Source organism: Grampus griseus, assembly GCF_964374135.1.
Source record: "Grampus griseus genome assembly, chromosome: 11".
NCBI lineage: Eukaryota > Metazoa > Chordata > Mammalia > Artiodactyla > Delphinidae > Grampus > Grampus griseus.
The window spans coordinates 82,751,360-82,775,649 of record NC_139005.1 but is presented as its reverse complement, the minus strand read 5'-3'; the positions used below and the strand labels follow the sequence as shown (position 1 = coordinate 82,775,649).

The following is a 24,290-nucleotide window of genomic DNA, read 5'->3' as shown; positions in this document are numbered from 1 at the left end:
CTTAGTTCCCTAACCAGGGATCGAATCTGTGCCCCCTGCTTTGGAAGCGTGGAGTCTTAACCACTGGACCACCAGGGAATTTCCCCAAATTACATTTTTAATTCTATTAAAACTCCTGCATGATTTAAATATAATCTATAAATTTATGACAGAAATAAAGACGTATGGCAGTAATAAAGATGTATAAAATTTAGAAAACCAGTTCTGTCCTTTTCACCTCAGCCTCCAATCAATTCCTAGCGTTATTTCTTACTTGAAGCCCTAAACTCAAATGGGAATAATTTTGCCATCAGATAACACAATACCTCACATATGAACCCCAGATTCATGTTTCTTGGCATGCTACTTTGGAAAAATATAAAAGCAGACCCACCTGGTTTTAAATACATTTAGTAAGGCATCTTATTTTGTTTAATGAGAAACCAAAGAGCTCGGTTATTTTTCTTTTGCGTTCATGGTGTGAATTCCCAAGGTTTCTGTGGAAAAGAGGAAGTTAAGATTCAGATTCTAGTTGTCAGATCTGCAGTACTAGATGCTACTGTGCCAGAATGTTCATGAATTTGAGAGGATCGTTATCAGTTGAGGTCCAAGTGAGAGTCTCCAGGAACTTGGAAAAGGGAAAATCTTGCGCCCATTAGGTGAAACAGCAAGAAGAATAAAACCAACCTCAAAGTCTCCTGAAAGAGAAGGGCAAGGAGGAATATCCAAAAGGAGAATGAGTCATTCAGACGGGAGGGCTGCTACTGAAGGAAAAGCCTATTCTAGAACAATCCAAGACGTATCCAGAAGGAGAAGTAATCCGCTTCTGGGCAAAAGAATCGATACTGTGGTGATAGATGCAGGGCGTGGAAGCACATGAGTATTAGAACACTGCAGGAATCTCTAAGACCATCTTTATCGTGAGTGCAGAGCCAGATCAAGGGTGGGCCAGGCAGAACGACAACCTACAATATCTAAATCTAAAATAAGGCCACAAATATACAGAGGTAAGGGAAATGTTTTTGGTTTTATTTGTTTTTCTGGTTTTCAGCAAAATCTTTTATTTACCTCCTGTTCCCCAACTACGTCACATGAACACAGGTAGCCAGGTACCTTTGTAAACGTAGAGCACTCAGTATGAATAGAAATCATGCACCTCAGTGATTTTTTAACAAGAAACTTAATGAGTAAAAAGACTTCAGGTGTGTTTGAAATGTCTGCCCTTTACTGTATTCCAATCACTGAATATTATCTGTGTCGAAATTTTACTCAAATGTAGACATGTTTTTTGTTTTTTTGTTTTTGGCCTCGCTGCGCAGCTTGCAGGATCTCAGTTCCTCAACCAGAGATTGAACCCAGGCCCCCAGCAGTGAAAGCACAGAGTCCTAACCACTGGACCACCAGAGAACTCCCTAGACACTTTTTCTTTGCACACTTGCTAGTAACTACCTAGTGTGTTTCAGATCGTGTTTACTTCTGACAGTTGTTCTTCCCAGAAGCTGCTGGTCTTCTTGAGGACAGGATTGTAAGTAGTTGGGAAAAAAGGTTTAATAAACTGTGGGCTAGAGGTGAGAAGTGAGACCTCTGAGACACACCCTCTTGTATCCATGGAGGTCTCAGAGCTGCCTTGATTTATTCCTTCAAATAGATGCTGTTCTAGATGCCAGGATATATCAGTGGACAAAGAAAAAATTCCTGTCTTTGTAGCATTTCTGCAGGGGGAGACAGATAATAAACATGGGCATGATGACTAAGTAAATTACATAGCATAGTAGACAATAAGTAGTTTATGAAAAAAGGAAAGCTGAGTAGAGTAAGGAGAAGCAGGAAGGGGAGAGGTTCCCCTTTTAAATAGGCTCATCAGCCATGCCATATTACGATGGTAGCATTTGTGTCAAGACTGGAAGGAGGTGAGGAAGTGAACCGCTCAGCAGCCAGTGAGACAGCAGGTCAAGGGCTGAAAGACAGGTTAGGACCAAGGGCTTCTTGAAGGAGGGAGAGTCACACTTCATTACTGGGATTATATTGGTTGCTTGGGGACACTGAAGAAAGTCATCTTTATTCCACCTTTCTTGCACTCAGAACTCACTCCTAAATGTCACATTACTATTTCAGGCATATCGATTTGAGTGTGCACAAAATTGATATGCCTACTCAGGCTGCCCACTTGTTTCTCTCTCTTCTGATGCCATTAAACATTCAGAGTGGCTTGCTGTGGTGGCGGAGGCATAAGTTTTCCCTCTAGCTTTGGATTGAGAGCTCGTAAACTTCTACACTGCAATTAAGTCAAAATTGGAAGTGAAATTACACTGCTTGGAATTTTAGCCCAGTTTGTAGCTATCATTTTAATCCCCGAAATTGGATTTAGGGAATCTAAATTGCAAATGCCCTGTGGCACTTTTAGATGGAAGATAACACAATGGCTTCTACACGGTTACTTCTACAGTGTTTCAAATATCATGCCCACAGGTATTAAAAAATCATTAAGCCCCTAAGGAGATTAGGCAATTTGAAGGGAAATAAGTAGTAACAACAGAAAATAGAGGTAGCCACACCCTGGGGCTTCTGATATTGGGGTTGTCAGCCACAGGCTTTAAAATAATTATGTTTGATAGTGTTTAAGGAGATAAAACACAAGATTGAAAATCTCAGCAGAGAACTGGAAATTATTATTTTTGTTAATAGCAGACGTTAGGGGCATGACAGATGTGAAGAAAAACCAAATAGAAATTCTAGAACTGAAAAATGCAATAACCTAAAATAAGAACTCAGTACATCCATTCATGTCTTCTATATTCTATAAAATACAACAAACCAAAATAATTTTGTTGACCTTTTCAAAAAAGTTTGACCTTGTTGATTCTATTGTTTGCTGCTTTTCTTCTATTCATCCTCACCTTTATTATCTCCTTCCTTTCATTCTCTTTGGATTTATTCCATGTTCCTTTTCTAATCTCTTATTTGAGATACATGTCTTTAATGTTTGTTTGTTTGTGTTTGTTTTTTTAACTAATGTGAGCATATAAGGCTAAAAGTAGCATTTTTGCTCTATCCCACAAGTATTATTTTTTCTTTTTTTTTGTTTTTGTTTCATTTTTTTTCTATTCTATAAGTTTTGATGCAGAGGGCTTTTACTATCATTCTGTTCCAATTATTTATTAACTTTTCATTATTATTTCTTTTTTACCCTGGAGTTAATGTTTTTGATTTCTAAATACAATATCTCAAGGGCTTTTAATTTTTTTAAAAAATAAATTTATTTATTTTTGGCTGTGTTGGGTCTTCATTGCTGCACATGGCCTTTCTCTAGTTGCAGTGAACGGGGGCTACTCTTGTTGTGGTCTGCTGGCTTCTCATTGTGGTGGCTTTTCTTGTTGCAGAGCATGGACTTTAGGCACATGGGCTTCAGTAGTTGTGGCACATGGGCTCAGTAGTTGCAGCACGCAGACTTAGTTGCTCCACGGCATGTGGGATCTTCCCAGACTGGGGGTCAAACCCACGTTCCCTGCATCGGCAGGTGGATTGTTAAACACTGTGCTACCAGGGAAGTCCTTTTAATATGTTTTTTGTTATTAATTTTTAACCCTGAGACCATGTTCTCTAATCATTCACTATTGAGTTAAAAATTAGTAACAAAAACAGAACCCGACAAACTTTCTCTGTAAAAGGCCAGGTAGTAAATATTGTAGGCTTTGCAAAACAATGTATAGTTTCTGTGGCATACCCTTTTTTTTTTTTTTTTTTTGGCCACACTGAGCGGCTTGTGGGAATCTTAGTTCCCTGACCAAGGATCTAACCCCGGGCCTAACCACGGGATCACCAGGGAATTCCCTTCTGTGGTATATTTTTTAATGGAATGTTATGTACCCATTACAATGACTCATTTTTAAAATATCAATATGGAACTCTAAGCTACATTATAAAATAAGAAATGCAAGATGCTAGTGTATATATGATAATTCAATTTATATTTTAAAGGCTATATTAAATATTATACGTACTTACATATGCATGGAATATCCTAGAAGGATACATAGGAAATTGTTAAAAATGAGCATCTCTGGGGAAAACTAGGGTTTGGGTACCAAAGATGGGAGACTTACTTTTCACTATATACTTTTTGGTATTCTGAATTTCTTTTTTACAATTTGTATTACCTAGTTAAAAAAGTATAAAACCTTTTAAAAATTATAGGCTGGCATTTTATCATACAACACTATTTTTTTTTCTTTTTGCGGTACGCTGGCCTCTCATCATTGTGGCCTCTCCCGTTGCAGAGCACAGGCTCTGGACGCGCAGGCTCAGCGGCCATGGCTCACGGGCCCAGCCGCTCCGCGGCATGTGGGATCTTCCCGGACCAGGGCACGAACACGTGTCCCCTGCATCGGCAGGCGGATTCTCAACCACTGTGCCACCAGGGAAGCCCCTAGAACTTGAACTTTTAATATAGCAACTAGGATTGCTATTGTTCTTAGTTCATAGTTCAAGGTAGCCAGCTTTATTTATTTTTGCTCCTACATGCTATAGACTAAAAATATATTACCAGAAAGAAAAAAGAAAATTGTGTGCCAAAGTGGTTTAGAAACCAAAAGTCAGAATTTAATCTCTACATTAAGCTGAATATTGGGGAGGTATACACTCAGAAATTAAATTGTGAAAACATTAAAACACACAAACACACACACACACACACGATATTGACAATTTTCTAAAAAGATAAAAATTGCCTATACTGATAAAAAAAGTTTTTTAACCATTCTTAATAATTTCTCCTTATTTATTGTTCTATCCCTGTTATAGACAGCATCTTCAAACATTTCCTAAAGTTTATCACAAGTTAAATATTATGTTGACATTTTTAATATTAGTCTTCCTGTTCCACCATTATAATACTTTTGAAAATCTTCAATATTTTTATTTCACTTTTTCAATCATTTTCACACATCCCAATAACTTCTTTCTTAATTTCAGTCATCACTGTTTCCATTTCTTTTATTATTTTTTTTCAGATCAAGATCTGTAATTCTTTTGCATCTGTGATTCAATGCCCATCCTACCATAAAAGGCCTCTTTAACTGTTCACTTCTGTGTTATATTCAGTTCAGTTTTTTAAAAAAATCAGCGTTATTGAGGTACACTAAAAGATAAACTGAGGCACATTAAAATTTACAAGAGTTTATTTGCGCAAACATCAATTTCCAACATGAAAGTGGTTAGAAAATTGTTAGGAGCACCCTACCAACAGGAGCTAAGAGAAAGGTTCTTGTGGAGCAGACAAGGAAGCAAAGCAAGAAAGTTATTTGATTGGCTGTAGCTTAAGCATTTGCTTGTTTTGGGGGAGGCTAGTTGCCTGTTTGCGATTGGCTGTTCTTAAATCTTGTCTTCTTGGATATGAGAGCATTTCCAACTGATTCTGGCTTAAGTTTTGGTTTGCTTATGGAGGCTACCAAGGCATTAGAGCCACCTCAGCATAAAATAGTCTTTTTGTTTAGCTACTTTAACAGATATAATTTACGGTCAATAAAATTTACCCATTTCAATATATAGCTCTATTTAATATTGTACTAGAGGTCCTAACAATTGTAATAAGGCAAGAAAGAGGAATAAAAAATGTATAGACTGAAAAGGAAGAAGTAAAATTGTCTTTATTTGAAGATGATATGATCAGGGAATTCCCTGGCAGTCCAGTGGTTAGGACTACTAGGTTAGCTTTTACTGCCTAGGGCCTGGGTTCAATCCCTGATCAGGGAACTAAGATCCTGCAAGTTGTGCATCTCGGCCAAAAAAAAAAATGAAGATGATATGATCAGCTATTTATACAATTCTAAGAAATCCACTAAAAAACTGCTGGTTCTAGGAAATGAATTTAGCAAGGTTGCAGAATATGAGATTAATATACAAAAATCAATTGTATTTCTATATATTGACAAGAAACTATTGGACATTAAAATTTTTTAAATATCATTTATAGGGACTTCCCTGGTGGTGCAGCGGTTAAGAATCCACCTGCCAGTGCAGGGGACACAGGTTCGAGCCCTGGTCCACAAAGATCCCACATGCCATGGAGCAACTAAGCCCGTGCACCACAACTACTGAGCCTGTGCTCTAGAGCCTTGCTCCACAACAAGAGAAGCTACTGCAATGAGAAGCCCGCACACCAGAACAAAGAGTAGTCCCCACTCGCCTCAACTAGAGAAAGATCGTGCATGGCATCAAAGACCCAACGCAGCCAAAGTAAATAAATAAATAGATTTATAATAAAAAAATATCATTTATAATAGCATTTTAAAAACATAAAATACTTAAGGGTAAATATGTGTAAGACCTGAATACTGAAGACATTCTTGAGAGAAATTAAAGAGGACCTAAATAAGTGGAGAGTTATACAACGTTCATCGATTAGAAGACAATATTGTTAAGGTATCAAATCTCTCAAATTTAATGATAGAGTCTAGACAATGCTAATCAAAATTTCAGCACATGACTTGTAGAAATTGACAAGCTGATTATAAAATTTATATGGAAGTCCAAAAAATCTAAAAGAAAACAATTTTTCAACAGAAGAACTTTTGTTAGAGGCATCATAAAACTACAGTAATCAATATCATAGTGTGATATTGGCATAATAGGCACAGATCAATGGAACAGAATAGAGAGTCCAAAAACAAACTTACACTTGTATGGTTGATTATTTCTTTAAAAATGAAGCTGGGGGCTTCCCTGGTGGCACACTGGTTGAGAGTCTGCCTGCCGATGCAGGGACACGGGTTCGTGTCCTGATCCGGGAAGATCCCACATGTCGCAGAGCCGCTGGGCCCGTGAGCCATGGCCGCTGAGCCTGCGCGTCCGGAGCCTTAAAAAAAAAAAAGTAAAAATGAAGCTGGAATAATTTGATAGCCAGATGGGAAAAAAGTGAACCCTGATCTTTGCGTCATAACATATACAGAAATTAGTTGATTAGTTGATTCAAAGATTTGAAGAGGTAAAACTATAAAACTTCAATAAGAAAGCATAAGAGAAAAATTTAATGCCCTTGTGTTAGGCAAAACAAACAAAAATTTTTTTTTGGCTGTGCCGTGTGGCATGCGGGATCTTCCCTAACCAGGGATCAAACCCACACCCCCTGCAGTGGAAGCACGAAGTCTTAACCACTGAACCACCAGGGAAGCCCCCAAATTTCTAAAATAGGGCACAAAACACACAAAACCTAAAAGAATAAGAATTGATAAGTTGAATTTCATCAAAATTTAAACCTTGGCTCTTCAATACGCATGAATAAAATTAAAAGCCAAGCCACAAACTGGGAGAATACATATGCAAAACTTATTTCTGATAAAAGTCTTATAGCTAGAACATTAAAAAATTCTAAAACTCAATAATAAGACTAAAATCCAAGTTAAAAAGGGGACAAAATAAAATAAAATAAGGGGACAAAATTTTTGAACACACATTTCACTAAAGAAAATATATGAACGATAAACATGAAATGATGCTCACCAGCATCCTTGTCGTTGGAGAATTGCAAATTAAAACCACAATGAGCTACATCTACATGTATACTAGAATGGCTATAATTAAAAGGATTGAAAGTTACCAAATGTCAGCAATGATATGCAGCAATCGGAACTCTCATATATTGCTGGTGGGAATGTAAAATGGTATAGCCATTTGGAAAGTAATTTGTTAGTTTCTTATAAAGTTGAACATGCACCTCCTGTTATGACCCAACCATTCGACTCCTAGATATTTGCCTGAGAGAAATGAAAACATGTTCACACAAACACTTGTATGAAAATGATCATTGCAGCTTTATTCATAATAGCCCCAAATCGGAAATAACCCAAATTTCTGTCACTCATGAATGAATAAACAAATTGCTGTAGAGCCATGAAATGGAATTTTACTCAGGAGAAAAAGGAACAAATTATTGATACACACAGGTTTAACATGGATAAATCTCAAAAGCTTTATGCTAAGTGAAAGAATCCAGGCACAAAAGACTACAAACTGTAAGATTCAATTTATATGAAATTCCAGAACAGGCAAAACGATAGTGTCAGAGTCCAGATCAACAACTGTCTAGGGTTGGGGAGACTGGGAGAAGGGACTGGCTGCAAAGGAGTACAAGGAAAATTTGAGGGGAGAGGGGTTATGGAAATGTTCTATATTGTGATTGTGGTGATGGTTACATAACTGTATACATTTGAACCAATAATAATCAGAAGATATAATGAACTTTATGTCCATAATTTAAAATTTATATGAAATGGGCAAATTCTTTGAAAAACACAACTTACTGAGGTGACATCAATAGGAGGGTTTTTCTAAACTAAGTACCTTTGTGAAAAAGAAGTTAATGCTGGCAAACAAACCAGCATCATACATGTCAGAAGTGTGAAGAGGGTACAATTAGGACTTTTTTTTGTTGTTGCTGTTTTGTTTGTTTTGTTTTGAGCTAATATGTTGAAACCATATTTATCCCTCCATTTTTTTCCGTTTTTTGTTTTTTTGGCCACACCGCACAGCTTGTGGGATCTCAGTTCCCTGACCAGGGATTGAACCCAGGCCATGGCAGTGAAAGTGCGGTATCCTAACCACTAGACCACTAGGGAACTCCCTATCCCTCCTTTTCTTAGGAACTTTATCAACGAATACTATATCGTTTTCAGAAAAAATTCAGCTATATTTCTATATTTGTTTACCAGAAACCTGGAGACATGTATTGTTCAAATTAATTATAAAAGCCCCCAAAAATTAATTATAAAAGCACAAAAGAAAAACAAATGATTAAATATATAAAGGACATATATAACTCAGTATGAAAATAAGTATATACCCAAGATAGTAAAAAATTATGATAGAAAGAACAGTCTCAAAGAATTTTTTTTCTTTCATCCTGTCTTTGCAATTCCCAGTTTGGCTTTGGTAGAAAATCAAATCTTACTTAATATGTCTTTATGAACATCTGGTAGTGGGAAAGAGAGAAAGACAGGTCTCTGGACTGAATTTTTGGTTCCTTTAAACAGAAAACTATTAAAGAAATTATACCCCCCCTATTTTTCTTACACTTAAAAAAAGATAAAGCTAAAATTGAATCTGTGAATTATTGACCTTGCTTCTGTGTATCTGCACTCATTCAAACTCATTAACATACTATATTTCCTCCTGTAAGTATTCTCTTCTATTTTTGCTCTTTCCTTTTTCTCAACTTAAGAAATCAAGAAAAATCGTTAAGAGCTCAGACTCTTTTTTTTTTTTTTAATTTTATTTAGTTTTGGCTGCATTGGGTCTTTGTTGCTCCACGTGGGCTTTCTCTAGTTGTGGTGAGCAGGAGCTACTCTTCGTTGAGGTGCACGTGCTTCTCATTGCGGTGGCTTCTCTTGTTGCAGAGCACGGGCTCTAGGCGCACGGGCTTCAGTAGTTGTGGCTCGCGGGCTCTACAGCACAGGCTCAGTAGTTATGGCACATGGGCTTAGTTGCTCCGTGGCCTGTGGGATCTTTGCAGACCAGGGCTTGAACCCGTGTCCCCTGCATTGGCAGGCAGATTCTCATCCACTGAGCCACCAGGGAAGTCCAGAGCTCAGACTCTTAAGGTTGGGGACAGACTCCTTGGGTTGAAATCCTCGCTCTGCCACTTTCCAAAGTCAATTTTTCCTATGCCTAATATGAATAACAATGACAACATCACTGACATTATTTATTATATGGCCCAGAGGGGTTAAGTGACTTGGCCAAGGTCACATAGCACTATCTACCTGGAAAAAGCCTCACCTCTATGGAAATACTTTGCAGAGGCAAATTAATCCAGACCCTCCCATTCAAATCCGGGAAAGCAAAACTACATTCAACCCACCAGTGTTGATTGCATGTGTAGAAACAGGACAAGACTTCTGCCCTTTGGACCTTGATAGTCTCAAGAGGAGGTGAATGAGGAAACAGTCCAACTAGTTACGCATGAGAAATGACATGGGAAAAAAGTTCGGGGAGCTTAGTTTTAAGCATGGATGTGGGGTGAGGGACTGGAGTGAATCAGGAAAAGCCACAAAGAGGAGGAATATTGGAAAGGGAGCCTTAAAACACACTCTTCAGAATCATCTTGAACCAATGGACTCTGCCAACGTCTGCTAACACAATTTTTGTAGTAGCCCTTCCAAAGTGGATTGGCAAAGCTAGTCTGGGGTACATAGGGTGACCAGCTGTCCCTGTTTGCCTGGGACTGAAGCATCTCCCAGGATGTGGGACTTTCAGTTTTGAAACTGAAGAGTCAAAGCAACCCTGGGCAAACTGGAAGAGTTAGTCGCTGCTGCAGAAGTAAACTATAACAATGCTTGCTAACATCTGTTGATTACCTGTAATGCGTTAGATGCACACTGTTCTAGGAATTTTCCACATGTTTGCTCATCTAATTCTCCCAATAACCTCACCCCCATTTGAATACTATCATTAGCTCCATTATGCAATGAAGGAAATCAAGGCACACAAATTCTCAAGGTCATGCTTCTGGGAAGTGTTGGGACCAAACCCAGACATTGTCCTGCTAGGGTTGACCTTTTCACTATTGTTCTATCCTGGGCAAACATCAAAATAGCCAGCTGCTGAGGATCTTGGATCCCCCAGGAAAATGGGAAGGGTCAGACCTGAGAACCAAAGCATTAAAAATGTCTTTTAGTTTGATCCCTGCATCTCTAGACTCCCAAATCCATGACTCTCTAGGGCAAAATTCCTCCTGCATTGGATGAAGTTCTAGGTCCTTAGAACAGTTTGCAATGGGTTCTTACTTGTTCCCAGGCAACTATGGTTTAAATGGGACTCAATCTCAACACTGCTTAGCTAATATTTTTATCTCTTTTAAAAAATAATTATCATTAGTTGAGAATGTACTATGCACCTGGCATTGTTCTGAACGCCTTGCCTATATTAAATCATTTAATCCTTATTTCTTGTATTAGTCATATACATGCCTGCAGAAGAAGAGAAATTTGAAAGTTAGCTTTTCATCTTCTTTCAAAATTGGTGATGGCTAGTTGGATAAAATAAGTCCATGGGGAATGGAACATATATTGATGCTTCAATGAGTATTTCTCCTAGTATATAAGTGATTTTGTTTTCTCAGAACTAATCTCTGCTTTTGCAATATTCTGATTTATAACCTATTTGTGTCCCTTTTAAACACAACTTCATTCTCCCAGTCAAAGGTCTTCTATGGAAGTGTTCTTGGTGATTTAGAAACTCATGATCTTGGTGTAAAGGAGCTTTGGAAATGTTGTTGATTGCTTGCTTGTTCTTAAAGTTTTTATCAGGCAGTTTATATGCCCTCCATGCTTTAGGGGAGAATGAGAAACCACCAGCATCTGTGGTCTTTGTTGAAAGACTGACTTAGAGCACTAATGCTTTGAGGGCGAGTGGATTTGAATGGAAGGGGCATTTTTTCCTTATTCTCACCCATCCACCAGATCCTTGGATTTCTGTTGCCAGAATGCCCTTACTTTCAAATGGGATTTCCATTTCTCCTCAATTTTTATGTTGCCATAGGACAAACAGTCATAAAAATTCATGTCCCCTGCCAACCACCCCACTCAGAAACTTCATTATTTTCCTTCTAAGGAGGGAGAAACCATAACTTTCCTTTGAAAATCAAGCCCAGTGAATCAAAAACCTTTATGGTAAGGGAAGGCAATCACAGCTTGGATTCTTCCAGTCAATCTCATCAACAGTAAATTATATTTATAGCATTCTGTACACATCCTTGCCGAAAATGTACTGTCCTGTGTCCAGAGCAGTGCCTGGCACCAACCAATAAATGCTTCTTTTTGAAACCTTTGTATTTTAAAATAATTTTAAACTTTAAAGAGCTTCAAGAACAGTACAGCTTCAGCAATTGTTAATGATTTGCTACATTTGCTTATCTCACTATTTTTTATCCATACATAAATTTTTAATGAATCAACAAACATCATGCTCCTTTATGTCTAAATAGTTCAGTATCTATGTCCTTTAAACAAGGACATTCTCTGATATAGCTGTGAAATAACAGAAGACATAAATTGGTCTCTGCCCCCAGTTCCTGATACAGAGCTACTGAAACCTTTGTAAATTCCTAAGTGATAAGACAGAGCACTAGGCACATCTTTTGTTCTATTGAGGTGACTCTGGGTGGGCTCCTGGATGGCTCCTAGAGGCAGGCTGGTCAAGAGAAAGACCAAGCCACGATTAGAAGCTTGGAATTTTCAGCCGCACTCTCTATCCTGCAGAAAGAGGAGAGGGATTAGAAACGAAGTTAATAATTGATCATGCCTACGGGAGGAAGCCTCCATAAAATCCCAATAGCGGGACTTCCCTGGTGGTCCAGAATCCGCCTTCCAAGGCAGGGTATGCAAGTTCGATCCCTGGAGGACCTAAGATCCCACATGCCGCAGGGCAACTAAGTCCATGTGCTGCAACTACTGAGCCGTGCCACAGCTAGAGAGAAGCCTGCACACCACAATGAAAGATTCCGTGTGCTGCAGCTAAGACCCAACACAGACAAAAATAAATAAATAATAAATATATATTTTTTTAAGTTAAAAAAAAAATCCCGATAGTGTGGGATTTGGAGAGCATCCACGTAGGTGAACTCATCCACACTAGGAGGGTGACGCACCCCACCTCCATGGGGCCAGTAGCTCCCGCACTCAGGATCCTCCCGGACCTTGTTCTATGTTCTTCATTTGGCTGTTCATCTGTATCCATTATTATATCCTTTAATAAACTAATAAACACAAGTGTTTCCTTGAGTTCTATGAGCCACTCTTGCAAATTAATTGAACCCAAGGAGGGGGTCATTGGAACCTCCCATCTACAGCCAGTTGGTCAGAAGCACAGGTGATAAGCTGGGCTTGCAACTGGTGTCCGAAGTCAGTATGTCAGGTGAGGGCGTGGGGGGCAGTCTTGTGGAACTGAGCCCTTAACCTGTGGAATCTGATGTTATCTTCAGATAAACAGTCTCAGAATTGAGTTAAATTACAGGACACCCGGCTGGTGTCACAGAGAATTGCTTGTTGTGGGGAAAAAAATCTCTTGGTGACCAGAAGCATCAGAAGTGAAGTGTTTTGTATGAGTAGTAAAGGAGACTCACAGGGAAGAAACACACAGATGGAAAACTGAGTTTTTTCCTTTTTAATAACCATGGTGTAATTATAAGGTTTGGGAAATGTATTTTAGTTATAATACTCACCTAACATATTGTTTATATTTGAATTTCATCAATTGCCCCCAGAATATCCTTTATAGCAATTTTGACCCTCTTCCAGGATCCAATTCAAGATCACACATTGCACTTTGTGGCTGTTCTCTTTACTCCCCTGTTAACTTAAAACAATAAAACGGCCAGTTATTTTACCAGCAAAATGAGTTTATTCAGGAGCAACAAGGAATTGCAATTCTGGAAATGCATCTGTGGTGAACCCACATACAAGTTCGGTAAAGCAAAGAAGGGGAGACTATTTTGTAGAGGAGAAGGGGAAGTTGGGAGGGACTTTTATAAACAAAATGTTCACTGGAAGAAACTGGGAGTTAGAAGTATAGTGGCTTTTCATTGGCTGACTTATGATAGTCTCTCATTGGCTGAGCTCTTGCCAGACAACGACAAAATCTTTCTTCCTTCTGCTGGTGGTAGTAAAGTAGTCACTTCCTGACAGAGATGTAAGTTGTGTCTCTTCCTGTTGGAATCTGTATTGATGTGGAGTGGTACATGCAAGAGACATCCCCCTTCTGGTCGCCTGACTCCATTTTAGTGAAATTTCTTCTTAGTTTTCATAGCTTTTATTAAGTAATTTATTTAAATTTATTTTATTTATTTATTTGGCTGCATTGGGTCTTCGTTGCTGTGTGCGGGCTTTCTCTAGCTGTGGCGAGCGGGGGCTACTCTTCGTTGCAGTGCACACGTTTCTCATTGCGGTGGCTTCTCTCGTTGCAGAGCACGGGCTCTAGGCGTGTAGTTGTGGTACGTGGGCTCAGAAGTTGTGGCTTGCGGGCTCTAGAGCACAGGCTCAGTAGTTGTGGCGCACGGGCTTAGTTGCTCTGTGGCATGTGGGATATTCCCGGACCAGGGCTCGAACCCGTGTTCCCTGCAGTGGCAGGCTGATTCTTAACCACTGTGCCACCAGGGAAGTCCCCTTTCATAGCATTTAAATCTGCAGAAATTCCTCAGCTTTTCTTTGTCCTTCATGGCATTGACATTTTGAAGGCCAATTGTTTCATAGACTGTCCCTTCATTTGGTTTCCTCACAATTAGATTCAGATCATGCACTTTGGGCAGAAATGCTACACATATTGTGTTCTCAGTGTGTCCTATCAGGATGCAAATGACCTCAGTTTTCTCCACTATTGGCAGTATTAACAATACATGCTTCTTGAACTGAGTAGGTAAATTGAGGACACATAATCATATACATGGATTTTGTAATTCTTTCTTATCCTCCATTTGTATTATTAAAAACCAATCTGTTCTTCAAAATCTTACTCTGATGAATCCCATAGGTGGGATTTAGTCAGAATGGCTGAGAGCACAGGCTTCAGTACCTGAGAGAGCACAAGCTTCAGTACCTGACACAGTGGTGCAAATCCCTGATTCCACTTAGCAATTGTGACCTTGAACAAATTGACCCCTTAGTTTCCTCATTTGGAAACTGATCATAATGAGAGTGTCTGCAGTTTGTTCATCTGTAATGAGGATTCAAGGAAGCAGTAAATGTAATAAAGCACTTAGCTCTTGGCTGGGCACAAAATAAGTGCTCAAAAAAGTTAGTGATTGTTATTATTATAATTAACCCATACAATGGCAAGCAGAGACAGCTGGTTCTCCCTAAAAACTTCTTGACTTCTTTTGCCATTGGGAAGGGGCTATGTGATCAATTCTGGCCACAGGACTGTAGGTGAAGTGCCATGTGCCACTTCTGGGCTGAGGACCTTACAAGCTGGTACGCTTCCCCTGCCACAGTGACCTTGAAGGCTGCATGTTCCAGATGGAGTAGCTACAAGGTGGAGATAGGTTGCCTATTTAAACTGGTGTGGGGAAAAAATCTCTTGGTGACCAGAAGTGTCCTAAGTGTTCTGTGTGAATAGTAAAGGAGACTCACAGGGAAGAAACACATAGGTGGAAAACTGAATTTAAATAAATAAGAAGTAAACCTTTTTGTCTTAAGCCATGGATATTATATTTTACTATAGTAGAATCTAACATTTCCTTGATTAATTTGAGTAGCATGTCCACATAATGTGTAAACAACGATTTGATAATTATGCAAAAGACTAAAATATACTGTTGATTCTATCCTTAATGACAGTTAACTCTGTGTTTTTACTGATACTTATTCAACAAATATTTCTTGAGCACTAACTGCATGCCTGATTGTCCTGGCAAGTGGCAGGAAAACCAGGCAGAGTTCCTGTAATCATGAGGGTGATAGTCTAGTCAGGGAGACAGGCCTTAATCAAACAATGGCATAGGCAAATGCATAAGTGTAACCAGTCTTAGGCTATGAAGAAGGGAGAGGACCACAGTGCCATGAGAGGCTGAAAGTGAGAAACAGATCTACCACTAGCAATGGGATCTTGGAACACTAGGCTTAATAGCCTAGTAGTTTCCCTGTAAAATGGGTACATTGGCCTAGCTGGTCCTGAAGGTCCCTTCCAGCTCGCATAGTCTATATTTTTGTGTGGATTCCTCTTTTTTCCTTGTGTGAGCATTTTTTAATTGAAAAAAAAAAAACTAATTTAGCAGAAACATTGGCTAGCACATGAGGCAATGTGACTTCTTTTCTTACTGCTAATTTAAATCCAGTAGTGTTAGGCAGCCTCCCTCAATGTTTTTGCTGAAACTTTGGAATAATGCTTACTAATCATCTTCAGGGGAACTTTGTGAGCTATGAGTAAGCAAGTTTCATTGAGTGACAAAGGCAGGAGGCTTACATCCATTTAGCAAAGATGACCCTCTCCGGGGGTAGAATTTGAAAAGCCCCTGAAGAAATCTGAGGGTGGGGGAAATATTTCCCCCTCTAGCTACCTGAATTCCCATATTATTTGTAACTTCAGAAAATCCTGGAACAACAATGAAAGTTTTTACTTGGGAACAACACTGTTCTTTTTTTCTGATGCTTCAGTGTGAATGTCTTATGGTAGCTGGAAGTCACTGAGGGATAAGGAAGGGAAAGAACTCAGAAAGATCTGGAGCTTGAGGGACTTGGCCAGAAAACACAGATATGAGTCTCTGTGCAGAGGTCTTGTGCTCTAGGAAGGCCCTGGCTGCCAGGCTGAAGAGACCACCCACAGTGAAGGATCCAGGGATAACAACTCTACCTCACAATGTTGCCAAGGGCCAACAATGAGTACCTGGCATGTTTATTACCAAGGAAGTTCACTACCTTGTACCAAGCACCATAATAATGTGAAATAGTAGTCTTATATAATCTAAAGAAAGAAACAAAGTACTTTTAAGTCAGAAAAATAAGGGGTATGATTTTTCCCCCCTGTAATGACTGGAGGTCTTTGCTATGAGTTTCATAACACTTGTATACCCTAGATAGGTGTCAAACGACAAAAAAATTAGCACAAGCTTCAATTCATGTGACTTTGATTCCCACGTTGATGCCAGCGAAAAAGCCAATACATAACTGCAAAATAACTTTAAGAAAAATTACATGACTAAGCAAAGCTGGTATTAAAAGGCCAGTTCTTCTTTTTGTAAAGGACTCGAAACTTGCTAACATAATAGGAGCAGTTTTCTCATGCCCATAGAACCATTTTCACATCCCACATCTTGCCAGTTTGGTATTTCCTTCCTTTATTGCTGAAAAGATTGTCAGACATTTTGAAAGGAGAGAAGTCAATTAAAATGCATTTAGACGGTTCTTTAAAAATGCTGATAGGACAAGGCAAATTTAAGATATCAGATACAATAAAATATGAGGGTTTTTTTTTTTTTTTTTTGAGAAGGCAAGGAATCTTAGTGTTCTGTATCCTTGAGGGAAAATGCTATATTTTGTTAAAAGTAAATATGTCGTTTTCATTCATTCAAGCAAAGTAATTTACTTTACTTCATATTATTGTTGAGTTGTCTCAAACATTATGTCCACATATAGCTTGTAAGTAACTCTTCAAGGAAAAAAGAAAAAAAACCCCACATTCCTCCATGATAATACACGTATCTAGGATTCTGAGGGGACTTTGGGGACCCAGTGATTTTCACAGCTTTTTCTTTTTTAATCAGTGGAACTAGTTTCTATGTTAAGACTCTCACGAGGAATGTCAATATATAAAACACATGAAAGTCGCCCTGGTGGGAGAGGTGATTGAGGACCCCAACCCAAACTCAATCCAGTATTCATTTCAAATAAACTTTGCTTCACTACTTTATCACCAGAGTCCATCGAAGTATCTGGCAGAAAGATTTGTTGAAGAAATATATTATGCTGCCTCAGTCAATATCAAATAGAGATCATCACTTATAATACATATTAGAACATTTATAAAAATAAAGAAAACCTAAGTATCCATCAACAGATAAATGGATAAAAAAGCTGTGGTATACATAAATACAATGGAATACTACTCAGCCATAAAAAAGATGGAATTTTGTCACTTGCAGCAACATGGATGGATTGGAGGGCATTATGCTAAGTGAAATAAGTCAGACAGAGAAAGACAAATACTGTATCACTTATATCACTTATATGTGGAATCTAAAAAATACAATAAACTAGTGAATATAACAAAAAAGAAGCAGACTTGCAGATATAGAGAACAAAGTAGTGGTTTCCAGTGGGGAGAGGGAAGAGGGGAGGGGCAACATAGGGCTAGGGGCTTAAGAGATACAAACTATTAGGTATAAAATAAGCTACAAGGATATATTATACAACACGGGAAATATAGCCAATATTTTATAACTATAAATGGAGTATAACCTTTAAAAATTGTGAATCACTATATTGTACACCTGTAATTTATATAATATTGTACACCAAGTATATGTCACTAAAAGAAAAAAATAAATTAAAAAATAATGTAATAATGGAAACTATTTAGTGTATTATTTTCAATAATAGTAATTGGCCAGGTAACAGCCTTAAGACACATTTTAGTACTTGGCAAAGCAAAGTGAATTCGTTTTCATTTGAGAAGTATATTTTGAGTTGGAGGGACGGAAGACTTTAATATCAATTAATATCAGTCCCCTGTTTGAACACCCCAGACCCGCTTCTTTCCATCTGTGGTACTTAACCTCACTTTCCTCAGCTGTAAAGGAGAACAATAACATCAATTTTGATGTCCATTAATAAAACCCCCTTTTTTCGATGCATACCAATAGGGTTCACATGAGGTTAAGGGGACTCTATAGCAGTGCCTCATCGTGTGTGCTTACGGGATGGGAGGTACGGAGGGGGTGGGATGACCCATCTTGAGCCAATGAATAGAGTGTTATTAAATGGATTGAGACCCAACTGGGAATATTTGGACTTTAGCTGCAGAGGGTCTACCAGTTTGCATGAAAGACTCTGGAGCTTCCTAAAAAGGCTCTTATTCCAAGGGAATTAGTTACTGGAGGAGAGAGCCAATTTCGAGTGTTGTGTGTTGTCTATCACTCAGATTTGAAGAACTTGTGCATCGTGTCAAAACCAAGAACTGGACAAGCTGTTTTGACACAAAAGTTTTAGTAGGACATGGTAGGGGAAGGAATGTCCTGTTGTTCTCTGTAGTGCAGTGATAGTGTTACCGAATCAGGTCCGGCTGCTCGCTGCTCAAAACTCAATACAGAGAGAGAGAGACAAATGTAGGTAGAAATGAAAGTTGCTTTTAAGCAGAATGCTGGCAATCTGGAGAGATGGTGGACTCAGTGTTCCCCAAAAACCATTTCCAAAGATTCTGCTCAGCCATGAAAGTTGTTAAAGGGAAAAAGGGAAGTAATCTCAGTTAAGCTTTGAGATAGGGGGTCAGAGTCGTCGCCATCCCCCACTGTGTGCAGGCTTGTGTGCGGGCTCGTCAGCCTGTGATTTTTCTTCAGATGCTATCTTGTTCACACAGTTTGTTTATGAGGTTACTGAAGGGGGAGCTAGGGAAGAGATCTGGTCATCTGTTAATCACTTGTTCTTCATTTCTACTTCTTTGATCTACAGAAAGAATCAACAGATTAAGCAAGGTACTGTGTGGATGAAAGATCTGAAAGGTGTGTTAGGGCTGGAGATGAGTAGAGCATAGGGTGCCTGGTTTAAGGTTAGTGACAAGACAAAAGGGCCTCCTGCACCTCTTCCTGCCAAAACTAGCACAGTGTGAGCCTCCCTGTGTGATGGCACCAAAATGTCCACCTGTATCTGTCCCCATTACTTGGAGGCTGAGATGACATATCTGTGGGCTTTGTAGGGGGGCTAAGGATCTTCTAGTCACATCTAGAAGACAGAACCTAAGAAACGCTCTTTATTAGTGTTAATAAATTTCCACCTTTTCATTTCACTTTCTTCCCCCATGTCTCCCCAGCAGAACATTTTGCCAACGTTAAAAAGAATGAGGTAAATCTATGTGTATTGATATAGAATATCAATATTCTATATCAATATCAATATATCAATATCAATATATAGATATCTATATCAATATCAATATATAGATATCTATATCAATATCAATATATAGATATATTATTGTTAATTGTAAAAAGATACAGAACAATGTAAATATTATGCTTCCATTGATAATAAAGGAATTATACAGGTATATGCATGGAAGACATTGGAAGGATACACAAGACCATTTATAGTGATTAATTCTGAGAAGGTGATGGTGTGGAAATCTGGGGCAAGAGAGACTTCATTATTTACTCTTTTTGCATTATTTGAATTTCTTTTTTTGGACATATCTACATATATATGTTATTACATATCACATATATGTAACTTTTTAAAAACTATGCATTGCAAAAAATAAAATTTAAATTGACTAAGTTAGTCTGAACTTTCTCATATTGACTATTACTATCTATCCCAAATAAAAGGAAAAGAAGGACATACCATTTAGAAACTATGTAAATATTTTGTTTTCATATATATGAGAAATATTTTCATACATATATGAAATATATATATATATTAATAAGGAAGTTCCTTATTTTGGGTAGGCTGCTTTCTTTCCCAGAAGCAGAACACAGCAATAGTGCTTAAGAGGTCTGGTTCTGATGTCAAACAGCTTGGGATCCGATCTTAGCTCTGCCACTTACTAGCTATATGTCTTGGGTAACTTAACCTGTCTAAGCTTCAATTTCATTGCCTTTAAAATGTGGGAGAATAATAGTATCTACTTTTTAGGGTTATTTATGAAGAGTGAATTAAGTAGTGCAGTTGAAGCGATTACCATACTGGCTGACCCACGGTAAGCACTTGATAAATATTAGAAAATGCATTATGGTGAAAATAAAGGGCACACAACAGTGAGGATTCGTGGGAAGCCAATATTTGTTTCCCTTTTTGAAAAATGTGGACAGCCAGTGACAAATATGGATAATAAAACACATTTAGAGACGTTCCATTTGTGTAATTAACAATCTAGTAATTTCCAATCACTGGTTGAAGTTTAGGTCTCTCAGTGATGGCAGACCTTTGAGTGTTGAATGGGGTGTGGATAAAATGGCAGAGTTTCCCAGTCAGTTTAGAAGAGACTGTGTTACCTATGTTATCTACTTGTCTTTCTGGATGCTCTTACTGTTCTTAGTTTCCCCATGTGTCACTTAACAAGGTGGAAGGAACCATAGACTGAAGAGAAAGAGAATAATTTAAGCCTGATTCTATAACTAATGAGCTGGGTGACCTCAGGGCCATATTGCCCCTACTTGCAAAACAGGGAGACTGGCCCAGATGATCACCAAGGTTTTTCCAGATCTAACAATTCTACAAAAATGCCACGCCTGCTTAGCCCTTCTGGTCTCTACTGAGTCTATATCCTGTGTTGCTCCATTCTGATGAACTCAGGCTGCGAGGTGACAAGAGAGCTTTGCAAAGCCTGAACTAAAAATAACCTCCTCCATAAATATTTTATCAGAAGCTAGAGAGCTAAATAAAATAAAAGATAATTAAAATTCAGTATTAATGTCTGTATTCTGAGAATTTCACTTTGTTATTCATTTTGTGAACAGAAGTAAACAAAATTAAGAATGAAAATCCTTCGGAGTGTAAATGAAAGAAACAGATTTAAATTACTAAAATTTACTAAGAATAAGATTCATTTTGCTTTATGTCTCCCATTCAATTGATACGGTACTGTTAACAGGTGTACTCATTTAGCACATACTTTCCAGCATTTTGCAGAGATGTTATACCTTATGTGTAATAACGATTAAAGTGCTTTCCATTTGTGGAGCTGGTGTTTCATAGTTTACCAAGAGATTTTGTAGTTTAATAATTTACAACCAAAACGTCTATCTGGTCAGGAATTTGATAATATACAATACAGCTCTTTTCTCTTGTTAAAATGATAAATTGATATTTGAGTTAGAGTTTATTTTATAAAGCAAATATTGCAAATTGGTAAAAAAATAAAAAACTGTTCAATAGAAATGCAAAATAGGGTGGTATGTTCTGGAATGCTTCTAACTTTTTTCCCACAATAGTGAGTTAGGCAATATTCAAAGAACTTCCTTATTTTAACTTTAAAACAACTTCTGTATATCAATAATAAAGATTCTTTGTTTTTCACCAGGCAGGGAGGTCACTTCAATATTTGATATGCAACATGGTATTTGGTATAAGGCGTGTTGTTTAACCAGGCTATTGAAATCGCACTATAATACCAGTTCATATGCTATAGGACCAACCTTTTATTCTCTATAATGCCAAAGTTCTCATGCAAACTATATTATTTGTTTTTGGTTTTGGAAGCTGGGGCAGAAACAGCAGTAGCAAATTTCATTGTTTCAGATACTGAAGAGAAAATTTTGAATTTTAATATAAACTCATTTTAGGTATTTTAATGTCATTAATTTTTGAATAGATTGTTGTTTAGATTGGACTGCCTCATTTGAGTAGACTGGGGAAATTCCATATTGCCTCTTCCCTCCATGTTCTGGGAAACGACAGTACAGAACAGTAAAGCATTTGATTTCTCTTTAGAATAATAATGCTGAAGTGAGTCATTCATTTATTTATTTATTCAACAACAATTTATTGAGTATTTACTATTGTGCTAAGCCTCACAGGAAAGAAAAAGAAGTATATAACTGGGTACTTGCATATACACAATGACAACCAATAATTGTAGATGGGTCAAACTCTAAGCACCAACAGTGGATACTTTAATAGTATAAAAAAAAAAAAACATTCTGGAGTAGGAGCACTAGAATAGCTAGGGAAGGCTTTGCGCGGGAGAAAGAGCCTGAAAAGATGGGTTGGATTCGAATAGGGGGAAATAAATGGAGAAAACATCCCAGGGAGGAGAAGCCATATATAAAACGTTAGAGTATTAGTCAGGCAGAAGGCATGTCCTGAAGATAATATTGAAGAAATAGGGCACAGAGCATAGAACTCTAATTACTGAAGGGGTCTGTGGACAAGTAGCATTAGCATCCCCTGGGAACTTGTAGATATGCAGAACCAGAAACTAATTCCACATACTCAAGGTCTTTGGGTGCTTTGAAGATTGGATGTCTTCCCTGATGAAAATGCAAACTTCACTCTAGAACCAAAATCTAGACATTCCTGGAAACAGTCAGTTTCCCCCCCCAATTCCACAATGTTTGCCTAATCTGGAGAGAGGTAGTTAGGTAGATATGATTGTGGAAGTATTTGACTGCTGAGTTAAGTAGCTCAGGCCTCATCCACTCATGAATTCAATAAATATTTATTGAACTCCATTGTGGTAGCACTGGGGATACAGAGAAAAATAAGCCCTCCTTAAGCCCTGCCCTTAAGGAGCTCACAGTCTAATGGAAAAGTAAGTAACCAACAATTATAAATATCTTTGTGCAAATGAGTTTTAAAGCGTTATAATTGAGAAATAAACATGATTTATTCTGTTAACATTTATTGAATATTTAGTACATGCAAAATGGTGGTGTTCAAGGGTATCTGGGGTTGGGGAGAAGCAGAGATGGATCAGTTAAGTGGCTACCATCTAAGAGTAGGAAGTAAAGGAAGAATAAATAGGGGTTGGTCATTGTGAATTCAACAGAAGGCCAGAGAAAGAAGCAAGTCTGCATTAACCCATAAGTGGTAAGGTAAAGTAGAATTTGGATCACTGAGCAGAGAAATAGGCAAGTTGAGAGAGTGAACCATATTTGGGGAGTTCTGTTTGTTTTACTTTTTAGTTGGGGGAGAGATATGTTCAATTTTAGATATGTGGATCTTGAATGCATGTTCACAGAGAACCCTCTAGTAAGGAGGAGGAGGTTCAGGACTGTAGCTTAAGAGAAAAGCAGAGCTGAGGCAATGATCGATCAGATGCTTTTTCCTCCTAACAACGCATTTGAATCACTGGAAAGTAAATAGAATTGATTGTGCAGCTTGAAGTTGTCCATTGATGGTTAATTACATTTTGTTTATTTTTAAATAAAGCTCCAAACCTTTGCTTTCTTAGCTGAGAACAACACAAGCAATTTTAGTGATCTCAATCATGACTATTATGTTCACTAATATGACTTTATTTCCTTTTCCTGTTAGTGCAACAGTAACAGCAAAAAATGACAATAACAAAGTTTTTTTTTTTTTTTAAATTCCATTTTCAAAGTCCTACTCTAGTACATTTTATCTGTGTGTTCATTTTTTAAATATATTGGCTGGGACCTCTCTGGTGGCACAGTGGTTAAGAATCCACCTGCCAATGCAGGGGACACGCGTTCGAGCCCTGGTCCAGGAAGGTCCCACATGCCGCGGAGCAACTAAGCCCGTGCACCACAACTACTGAGCCTGAGCTCTAGAGCCCACGAGCCACAACTACTGAAGCCTGCACGCCTAGGGCCTGTGCTCCGCAACAACAGAAGCCACTGCAATGAGAAGCCCACGCATCACAACAAAGAGTAGCCCCCGCTTGCCGCAGCTAGAGAAAGCCTGTGCACAACAACAAAGACCCAACGCAGACATAAATAAATAAATAAATGTATTGGTTCACTTCAAAAGCCACAGCTATCTTGTATCATACAAGATTTGAAAACTGTATAAATGGTCATTATAGTCAATGCATAGCTGAGTGGTTTAAATTCCTCAAAAGTTAATTGTGTAATCTAATTTTAACATGTAGACTTTGTGCTATATTTACCTATTATGCTCTTGCTCTACCCCAGCTCCTGGCAAGATTTATTG

The 24,290-nt window shown here is 38.2% G+C and overlaps 1 long non-coding RNA gene across 1 annotated transcript in view; it reads right to left on the bottom strand.

Annotated features, from left to right (window-relative positions):
• Positions 1-372: 372 nt before the first annotated feature.
• The window catches only part of LOC309830464, a 29,417-nt gene continuing 5,499 nt past the window's right edge, over positions 373-24,290 (bottom strand). The window contains exons 2-3 of the long non-coding RNA XR_014297484.1: positions 6,654-6,832; positions 373-476 (exon numbers count right to left, since the gene is read on the bottom strand). This is a non-coding gene — a long non-coding RNA (uncharacterized lncRNA). The remainder of the gene's footprint in view (positions 477-6,653; positions 6,833-24,290) is intronic.